Here is a 10,941-nt window from a genome sequence, read left to right on the forward strand (position 1 = left end):
AGGAGCCTCTGTGTGCTGTGAAGAAAAGTCGCTGTTTTTGGCAATGGAGTCTGGTGGCTTTGAAGAGAGCGATTTAACGGCTACAACCTGACAGCAATGTTATTTATTGAAAATATTGTAAATACAGCATCCATGTAACCTGATGTTGATGTTTTTATGCAGGTTTAAGGTTCATCAGGTGAGGATCTCCACCTGTTTGGTCTCCTCAGACTGCTGAAGCTTCACAGTATCCTCAGATGGTTTGATTTGTTAAGCAAACAAAGATTTGGTGGATTTGGAGCATTAAGAAGAAACCTGTTGACGTTCTGTCTGCACAGCAGAACAGAACTACAAGAAAAACCTGCTTCAGCGCTCAAATGAGGACCTGATAAAACTGAATCTGTCCTGAAGCTCCGGAGACATTCTGGTTGCTGCTGTTCGGCTTCACTAACTGATCTGCTGTTTTACTCTTCTCCAGGATGACTGTAACGTCTATCCAGCAGCAAATAAACCGATAAATCGATCCCTGCGTGGAGCTCAGGCGGAGGCCGTGTGACGCGCTGAGGTCATCGCTCCGGGGTCACAGCTGCACATGCTCAGTGCGCTCTCTACGGACGCTCATGTGACCGAGTCTGACCGTGACCTTCACTGCAGAGACGACGAGTCAGAGCTCAGACGCTTCGGTGCAGCAAATGTCAGAGCTGCATTCATTATGAGGGGCCGAGCCCCGAGGGATTGTGGGTAAGGAGAGGAGAAACAGGATCCAGATGGTCGTTTGATTCACGGGACGTTTTCTGAGGTTACAGGACTGAACCAGATTATTTTAGATCTGATGAAATATGAAACGCAACAGACAAACTAAATTATGTGTTTTTAAAGAGTTTTTTTTATCATATTAAAGGGTAAATCCGCTCCATCTACCTCTCGGTCCAGTAGATCACCTCAGCCAGCAGCCACCAAACGGGCTGCAATGGCTGCAACTTAAACTTGGTTTAACCACAAACAGCCGTTCTATCGCTCTCTGCACACACACCAGACTACATTCACTAAAACAGGGATTTTAGAGAACAGGACACAGGAGCTGCTGCTGCCTCCATCAGTCGGTGTGTCTGTGTCTGACTGGTGTTTTAAAGGGTCAGTTCAGATCCAACACAATATATTTCTATAACACACAATAACCCAAACAAACTAACTGATGGAGGCAGCAGTCGACCAGCAGCTCCTGTGTTCTCTGAGGTACAATCACTGTTTTTGTGAATGTAGTCTGGTGTGGTTGAACAGAGTGATATAACAGGGCCAGTTCCAATACTTTTTGTACTCATTAGTAATTTGGATACCAGAGTATGAGCTTTAAAGGCTCAAAACACAGATTCTCCTGTAACTGGATCTTGATTATTTATACATTTACACTTAAGTCTCTGAGTTATAAATGATAAACTTGTGAACCTTTAACGTCCCGTCAGGAAACACGTGACCTGACTCCATCTAACTTCAGTCCTGCTGAACACGTGTGATCACCACAGACAGATTATCAATACTGTGATCGACACACACCAGAACACTGAACAGTTGTCCCAAAGGATCACGTTGCAGCCATTGCAGCCCGTTTGGTGTCTGCTGGCTGAGGTGATCTACTGGACCAGTTCCAACACTTTTACTACCTACCAGTCACTCACACACCAGGATGAGGACAGAGAGGATCATGGGGAGAAACAGGGGAGTGGCCCTTTAATCAGAAGAGTCCAACTGAAACATCGTTTGTAGGAGACGTGTTGTTCTAACTGACCTTCAGACTGAAGACCTCACAAATACAGAAGAAAGGTGTGTGAAGGTGCCCCTGATACTGCAGACCTCAGCTGGTGTGTGTGTGTGTGTGTGTGTGTGTGTGTGTGTGTGTGTGTGCTTTCCATCAAAAATCTCAGACATATTGATGTTCATTGTTACCATGGTAACGGGCCGACATCCCCCACTGTCGCCATGGTGACACATTTATATCAAGTGATGGCTCTTTCTGCCTCTCTTGTCATCGCACACACACACACATACACATACACACACACACACACACACACACACACAGAGCTCAGTGCTGCAGTCGCTGAAAAGCATGCTGGGAAAGAGAAAAGTGGAAGCTCCCAGGAGGACAACGAATCAGACGGAGACTTAACGACCGTTAACTGAGCCTGTTAACAGTGCGGTTGTCATGGCAACGGGCGATCTGATGCGCCTGACCCCAATATGGGACGACGACGACGACGGGAAGAGATGAAACAGGAGCCGAGCAGAGAGAGAAAAAAGGAAAGAGAGACGAAGGAAAACAGTGATTATCTGTTATCTGAAACCAGGAGCAGTGACGGATGATCAATCAGCTGATATCAGCATCTATTAACTGATCAATAGAGAGGCACATTAATTCATTTACATCATTTTGGTATGAACAGAAACAGACAATGTTTCGCTCTCCTCAAACACACCAGACTCCTTTGACAAAAACAGTGATTTTACCTCACAGAACACAGCGGTTGTTGATCTACTGCTGCCTTGATTAGTTGGTTTGGTTGTGTTATTGTGAGTCACACAAATATTGTGTTGGATCCAAACTGATCCTGTAACACACCAAAGTCACACAATAACACCAACACACTGACTGATGGAGGCAGCAGCAGACCAGCAGCTCCTGTGTCCTGTTCTCTAAAATCCCTGTTTTAGTGAATGTAGTCTGGTGTGTGTGCTGTTTGTGGTTAAACCAAAAGGATCTTCCAGGTCTCTCTCTGTAGGGATCCTTTCCATGATGCTGTCACACACTTCAATGATCTTCTCACACTGGTTTCAGGATGATGATGGAACGACGTCCTGCTGTTTTAAAGCCCTGAAACACGGAGCCTCTGTTTTCAGACACGAATGTTTGACTCACAGACGCCATTTTCTCCTCCTCCTCTCCTTGCCTGGAGGATGCGGTTGCCGCGGTAACCAGACAGTCCCAGCGCAGGGAGGGGGAGAGAGAGAGAGAGAGAGAGAGAGAGAGAGAGCGAGGGCTGGGAGGATGTGGGGGGAGGAGCAGAGCAGGTGGTGGGAGTGATGGAGGCTCTCTTTGTTCACCTACATGATGAAGTAGTTTAGTTTTCACAGACAGAAAATGAAGGACGAGCTGCAGCAGGATGCACGACAATAAAGACACAAGCTCGAGAGGGAAACAGTGCAGGTCGATGATAAACTCATTAACATCAGTAAGTCTGGAGAGCAAAATGATCGGCCTTAAAGGGTCACTCCCCTGTTTCTACCCATGATCCTCTCTGTCCACATCCTGGTGTCTGAAGGACTGGTAGGTAGTAAAAGTGTTGGAACTGGTCCAGTAGATCACCTCAGAGTGTTATTCTCAGTGTGTGACAGCATCATGGAAAGGATCCCTACAGAGAGAGACCTGGAAGATCCTTTTGGTTTAACCACAAACAGCACACACACCAGACTACATTCACTAAAACAGGGATTTTACCCCACAGAACATGGGAGTCGTGCCTTGATCCGTTAGTTTTTAATGGTCTTGGATCCAATTTAACACCAAATTCACACAATAACACGAGTGCACTAACCAGCGGAGCAGCAGACCAGCAGCTCCTCTGTTCTGGGAGGTTAAATTACTGTTTTTCTGGTGGCTTCACAGACTAGAGGGAGACTCTCCTGCAGACAGAACCCAGGGTGGAGCATCCCACAGGCACATCTCATTTGTTCTTTAAAATCCTCTTTTCCCTCTGACCTGAAGCTCCTTCCTGCTTTTATATCATCTGTCACATTATTATCGGCCTTTGTTTTCAGGGTTTAAAGTAAAAAAAATAAAAAAGCAAAACTCAGTTGCTCCACTTTCAACAAACAACAAGGAGGAAGAAGGAAAACAGATCCTGTCGGCCCTGGCTGTGATTAATCTCACATTCAAACATTCTTTTTGTTTTTAATCCGGAGCCTTATTTGTCTTAGCTGTTATGTTGCTCTCTTGAAATCACACCAGACTCCATTAACAAAAACAGTGATTATAGCTCTCAGCTCACAGGAGCTGCTGATCTACTGCTGCCTCCATCAGTTAGTTAGCTTGAGTTATTGAGTGTTTCACTAATATTGTGTTGGACCTGAATTAACCCTTTAAAACACCAAAGTCGCACAACAACACAAACACACTGACTGATGGAGGCAGCAGCAGACCAGCAGCTCCTGTGTCCTGTGCATTAAAATTTATGTTTTTGTTAATGGAGTCTGGTATCAGAGTCACATGACCTACTTTTGATGCTTCTCGCATCAGTTGAGGGAAACATCCTGTTATCTGAGTTTTAAAACGTTCTTCCTCAGCTCAGAGTCACATGACGCCACGTACCTGCTGATCAGCTGATCATCAGAGAAATAATCTATGAGGTTTGTCTGTTTTGGTGTTAAATCTGATCATCATGTGCAGCTGCAGCTGACAGCAGGGCCTCCTTTTAAAAACACTTCCTGTTGGTACATTCAAGGACACTCTGACACCTGACACTTAAAGGGCCTGCTGCTGTCGACCGTCAGTGATGAACCATCATCAGGAAATCAAACATGGATGAACTAAGGAGTGTTTAGCTGCTAATATTAATATTGGTAGATCATTGAATGTGTGGCTGTTCAGCAGCCGACGCTCAGACGTCAGAGTTTCCTAAAACGCATCATAAGGAGAGTAAATGAACCAACATCGTCCATTAAACTAAAATGTTCACGCTGAAAATCACAAAAAGGAAGAGTTCACTGATTCACTGATTCTGACTCACAGCCAAACCTGACGGACCCACAGGTGGCGCTGTAACCCTGAACACGTCCCGATTATTAGTTAGCAAAGAACAAAAACACCAAATCTGACAGTCTGACGACCGCTGAGATTAAAACAATGAAATGAGGAAACGAGGAAACAAGCTCGATGTTGGTGAGCAGGACTTTGGGCCACCTGAGGACTGGAACCCTCAACCTCTGTGACCCCAGAGAGGCTAAAAGAAGCGTCCAGCTAACACTTGGCTAACACTTAGCTAACACTTGGCTAGCACTTCAGACTGCAGCAGAAGAAAGAACAAACAGCACTCAGTTTTCAAAATAAAAGCCCCCTGCAGACTGTCAGTGGTATATTCCAGCAGCACATCAGTATTATTCTCTAATGGGGGGGCACCAGGCCAGACGTCAGCCGCTCAGAGGGTTTTTAACACCATGACGACCAGAGGTTCATCTGGGATGGAGAAACACTCTGACTGTGACTTTAGCTGCTGTCTGTAGCTGCAGCACAACAAAGCAGGAAGTACATCCAAGAAACACATTTAAAGCAGCAGAAGAAGAAACGAGGCCTGTTTGATCCTGTTAGAAACACATTTAAAGCAGCAGAAGAAGAAACGCGGCCTGTTTGATCCTGTTAGAGACACATTTAAAGCAGCAGAAGAAGAAACGAGGCCTGTTTGATCCTGTTAGAGACACATTTAAAGCAGAAGAAGAAGAAGAAACGAGGCCTGTTTGATCCTGTTAGAGACACATTTAAAGCAGAAGAAGAAGAAGAAACGAGGCCTGTTTGATCCCGTTAGAAACACATTTAAAGCAGCAGAAGAACAGTATTATATTATATTATATTATTATATTATATTATATATTATACTATATTATTATAATATTATATTATACTATATTCTTATATTATATATTATATTCTTATATTATATTATATTCTTAGTTCCTAGGTGTTTCCTTTAAAGGGACAGTACACCAGAACCAGGAGGATCTGAGTCCACATCAGGATGAAAACATGAACCATAAACAGAACAAAGACCAGCACCAAGACCCGCAGACCCGTACGAGGAGCCCAGTCCTGGTCTGGTGGTCTGAGCAGTAAAACCTGATGAAACCCAGGATCTGTTTCTGCTCAGAGTCTCTTTTCGGGTTTGACCTCTGTATGTTTTTTTACTGACGACATCTATGATTCATCAGCTCCTCCATCCTCCATCCCTCTATCCTCCATCCCTCTATCCTCCATCCTTTCATCCCTCCGCCTGCAGGAAGGAGGACAAAAAACAGGACGCAGCCCCAAAACCCCGCAGGAGAGATGGAGGGAACAAAAACCCGCAGAACCCTCTGAAACCCTCCGACATTTAAACCCTCCGTCTCCTCTGCGCCCAGCAGACACCCTCATTGTCTTCATGCGCAGCGTTCAGCAGCAGAACCGGGCCGAGCCGAGCCGGACTGAGCCGAGCCGAGCCAAGCCGAGCCGGACCGAGCCGGACCCAGGCAGGCCAGTCCGGGTCGGTCCGGACGGTTTACCCGAGTTAAAATGTGAGCTATATGTGAGCTAAAGGCTGGAAGAGAAGGAGCGGTCGGTCCTTACCTCATGACTCCGAGCAGAGCTGAAGATCACTGAGGGAGAGGAGGGAGAGGGAGGGGGAGGAAGAGGAGGGAGGGAGGGGCAGCAGAGAGGAAGAGGAGGGAGGAGAGATGCTGCTGAAGGAGTGCGCAGTAGCTGCAGCCCTCTCTCTGCTTCTGCTCTGTGTTTTCATTTCAGGCACACATAACATGTTAACACATATTAAAGGGTCACTCCCCTGTTTCTACCCATGGTCCTCTCTGTCCACATCCTGCTGTCTGAGTGACTGGTAGGTGGTAAAACAGGCTCAGAGTGTTTTTCTGAGTGTGTGACAGCATCATGGAAAGGATCCCTACAGAGAAAGGATCCCTACAGAGAGAGACCTGGAAGATCCTTTTGGTTTAACCACAAACAGCACACACACCAGACTACATTCACTAAAACAGGGATTTTAGAGAACAGGACACAGGAGCTGCTGGAACTTGACTGCAGTGAACTTTTTTAAAAATGTTAATCTCCCTTTTATTGATCACACATTTTGTTGTTGTTGGGTGGAAGGAGGGGGGGTGGTGGTTTGGTTTTTAAAAAATAACTTGAATTGAATTACATGAAAAATATATTCAAAAATCTAAAATATTAATTTGAATGAACTTAAACAATATAAGTATTTATAGCTTTTTATTGCATTTAAATAATGTTGTAATAACAATAATCTGGTGTTTCTCTTCATCACCTCCTAGTAAATGTTTATTTTGGTCATTTGTTTGATCAGAAGCGTTATTGATAACAATGTCTGTCTAACCTGATGAGTGGGGGCCTGGAGGCTGGAGCCGGTTAGGGTTAGGGTTACTGGGGGTGCTGCTCGGGGTCCCCAGTGTCAGAGATCTCCAGGGCCCCCAGTGTCAGAGATCTCCAGGGGCCCCCAGTGTCAGAGATCTCCAGGGGCCCCAGTGTCAGAGATCTCCAGGGCCCCCAGTGTCAGAGATCTCCAGGGGCCCCAAACAGCTCTCTGGGCGTTTCCTCTGTGCAGTGCAGGACCTCCGGCCGCCACCGGGAGGCGCCACAGGTCTGTGCTGCTGCAGCAACAGCTTCACTAAGTCACTTCCTGGATTAGCTTTGATCACATGACCACACCTGAGTCTGTCCCCAGGTTAGGACACATGACATCACATGATATCACATGACATCACATGACCACAGATCATTTCATCATTAATATCACTGATCAGGTGTATTAAACACAACATACATGTCATTTATCATGTATGATTGATTGATTGATATGTCATGCCCCCCCCTCTGCTCACTGTCCTAATGTCCCCATAGGAATGAATGGAGAGCAGCTTCAAAACCTGAGATGTGTTCACCTGACTTCTAGCCCTCACAGCTCCTTCATGCTTTTAGCTAGAAACTCCATTGAAGCTTTAAAACGTTCATCCTCTTGTCCTCTTTCAGCACACCATCACACCTCCTTTGTGCCATTCACCATTTCATCACGGTCACCTTTTAAAAAATTAAAAGTTTTTCCCTCCTTTTTCTCCTTTTACATGAGTGTGTATGTGGCCGCGCTGGAGCGGTGACGTCATCGCTGAGCGGAGAGGAGCGGGAAAATCACCGGAAGCTTTCAGTCTTTGACCCTCAGGTTTGTCCGGACAGCTTCTCCCTCAGGTACCTTTATAGCTCAAAGGTCGGTAAAGTAGTACATAGTCCTTGTGGAACACACAGAAACATACGCAGCTCCCGTTATGAGCCTCGGAGCGACGGGACCGGCCGCCTCATTGACCGCCATGTTAACTCGGAGGGAAAAAAAGGAGGGAAGGAGAGACAAAGACTTTTCTTACCTGCTCCAGAGCTCTCATTTCACAAGATACAGACCTTAAACTACATGTAGGTCTTCAGCAGACCCTCTTCTCTCCACTGGTCCGTACTTTATGGCCGTGACACGTACCGTGTGGAGTAAAACCTGCATTTTCAGACGTGTGTCACGCAGCTGACATCTGCCTTTGAGAACAGACTGGCTCGGCGGGCACTGTCACCATGGCAACCAGACAGCTGACGAGCACCCGCTCATTAGTGACGTTTGAGCCAGCAGATGGCGTCAGAGCTGCGTGACAGGAGGACAGGAGCAGGGTGACAGGAGCAGGAGGACAGGAGCAGGAGGACAGGAGCAGAGTGACAGGAGGACAGGAGCAGAGTGACAGGAGGACAGGAGCAGGAGGACAGGAGCAGGAGGACAGGAGCAGAGTGACAGGAGGACAGGAGCAGGAGGACAGGAGCAGAGTGACAGGAGGACAGGAGCAGAGTGACAGGAGGACAGGAGCAGGAGGACAGGAGCAGAGTGACAGGAGGACAGGAGCAGAGTGACAGGAGGACAGGAGCAGAGTGACAGGAGCAGAGTGACAGGAGCAGGAGGACAGGAGCAGAGTGACAGGAGGACAGGAGCAGGAGGACAGGAGCAGGAGGACAGGAGCAGGGTGTCAGGAGGACAGGAGCAGGAGGACAGGAGCAGGAGGACAGGAGCAGGGTGTCAGGAGCAGGAGGACAGGAGCAGGGTGTCAGGAGCAGGAGGACAGGAGCAGGGTGTCAGGAGCAGGAGGACAGGAGCAGGAGGACAGGAGCAGAGTGACAGGAGCAGAGTGACAGGAGGACAGGAGCAGGGTGTCAGGAGCAGGAGGACAGGAGCAGGAGGACAGGAGCAGAGTGACAGGAGCAGAGTGACAGGAGGACAGGAGCAGGAGGACAGGAGCAGGAGGACAGGAGCAGGGTGTCAGGAGCAGAGTGAGGGCGGCAGCAGGGAAGCATTCACACCTCAATTTCTCCAGAAAATCTAGTTATTTTATTACATTTATCTTTATTAGCAATACACAGCAGCTAATGTTAGCTAGCATAGTGTCAGCTAGCTGAATAACACACTAACTGTTAGCATACTGACAGCTAACTGTTAGCATACTGACAGCTAACTGTTAGCATACTGACAGCTAACTGTTAGCATACTAACAGCTGCATAGGTAACAATTGTCTGTACTAGCTAGTAAACATGATTAGTTAGTAATACACAGAAGCTAACGTTAGCTAGCATAGTGTCCACTAGCTGAATAACTCCTCATCCTCTGCCAAGCTGTATTTTCTTTGTTAACGTCGGTAAATAAAATGGGGAGTTAGCACAGGGAGCTAAAACATGTTGATTAAATCTCCTTCATGGTTTAAACACCTTCTGTGTGATCTGTCAGTGATGTCTGAGTGACGCTGATGGAGCTGAAGCTGTGGAGGGAAAATGTATTTTTACTTTGGAGGACGATGATGATGATGAGCAGGAGGCTGAAAATAACACTTCCTCTACCGTATTGTGGATTTTCAGACTAAATGGTTCAGTTATTGTGAGCTTTATTTCACCAGGGCTTCAAAACACAAAGAAAAGTGTCAACTGTTTTTTTTTTGTTTAAAAGAGCTTGTTTGATCCACTGACAGGCTCAGAGTGTTATTCTAAGTGTGTGACAGCATCATGGAAAGGATCCCTACAGAGAGAGACCTGGAAGATCCTTTTGGTTTAACCACAAACAGCACACACACCAGACTACATTCACTAAAACAGGGATTTTAGAGCTGCTGCCTCCATCAGTCAGTATGTTACTGTGTTGTCTGAATTAACCCTTTAAAACACCATCACACAGTTACACAATAACACAAACTGATGTTGAATTTGATGAGAAGTAAAATTAGACTGAAGCCACAGCAACCAAAAAATTATTATTTAAAGAAATTATTATTTCTATGAAATGATGAATATCTTTTATGGAAGATTACAAGACCGGAAGGTTTTATTATATGGGGCTTTTATTCTGAAAATCCAAGCGGAAGTGTTTCCTATTTTTGCCGTTGAAGTAGAGGGAGGAGGAGGTGGAGAAGGAGGGAGGAAGAGGAGGAGGAGGAGGAGGAGGAAGGCTGATGTGTGCTGATCAGCAGCAGGTCTGACGCCGATGATGATGCTGATGATGCTGATGCTGTGAGTCAGAGAGCGGAGGGTCCAGGATGCTCACAGCCGCTCCAGAGTAGACCAGCCCCGCACACGGAGACACCGAGGACCCGCCGGAGGAGGCTCGGTGAGTCCGCACACATCACCCCGACACTCACGCACGGACAGCGGACAGACGGCTGCCCGGCGCCGGAGCTCCGTGGCCGGGCTGATCCCACAGACCGGCCCGGTGCTGCCGCGGCTCTCATTTCATCACTGTGCGCGTGTGTGCGCGTTCATCCACACTACCGGGTGCGCGTGCCCGAGCCGCCCATATCATTAAGTCAGAGTGATGAGCAGGTAACGAGTCAGTGCGTGCGCGTGCGTGTGTGTTGTGTAAGTATGTCGTGACGACAGAGAGCACGAGAGGCTGTCACTGCCGCCAAACACCATCATCCTCATCATCTTCATCTTCATCATGATGGAGCTCTTACAGGAGAGAATGTTCTCCTCATTAATATACTGTTTTAGATCAGAACTATTAAAGTCCAACCAGAGCCGTCAAACTTATATATAACTAAATAACTTCTTTCATTAGTTAGTTAGTTTAGTTTCAGCTCAGGTTCAGCTGGTTTGGTCCTTAAACTGATGTTGGAGCTTCTAACGG

Source organism: Pempheris klunzingeri, chromosome 6, assembly GCF_042242105.1.
Source record: "Pempheris klunzingeri isolate RE-2024b chromosome 6, fPemKlu1.hap1, whole genome shotgun sequence".
NCBI lineage: Eukaryota > Metazoa > Chordata > Actinopteri > Acropomatiformes > Pempheridae > Pempheris > Pempheris klunzingeri.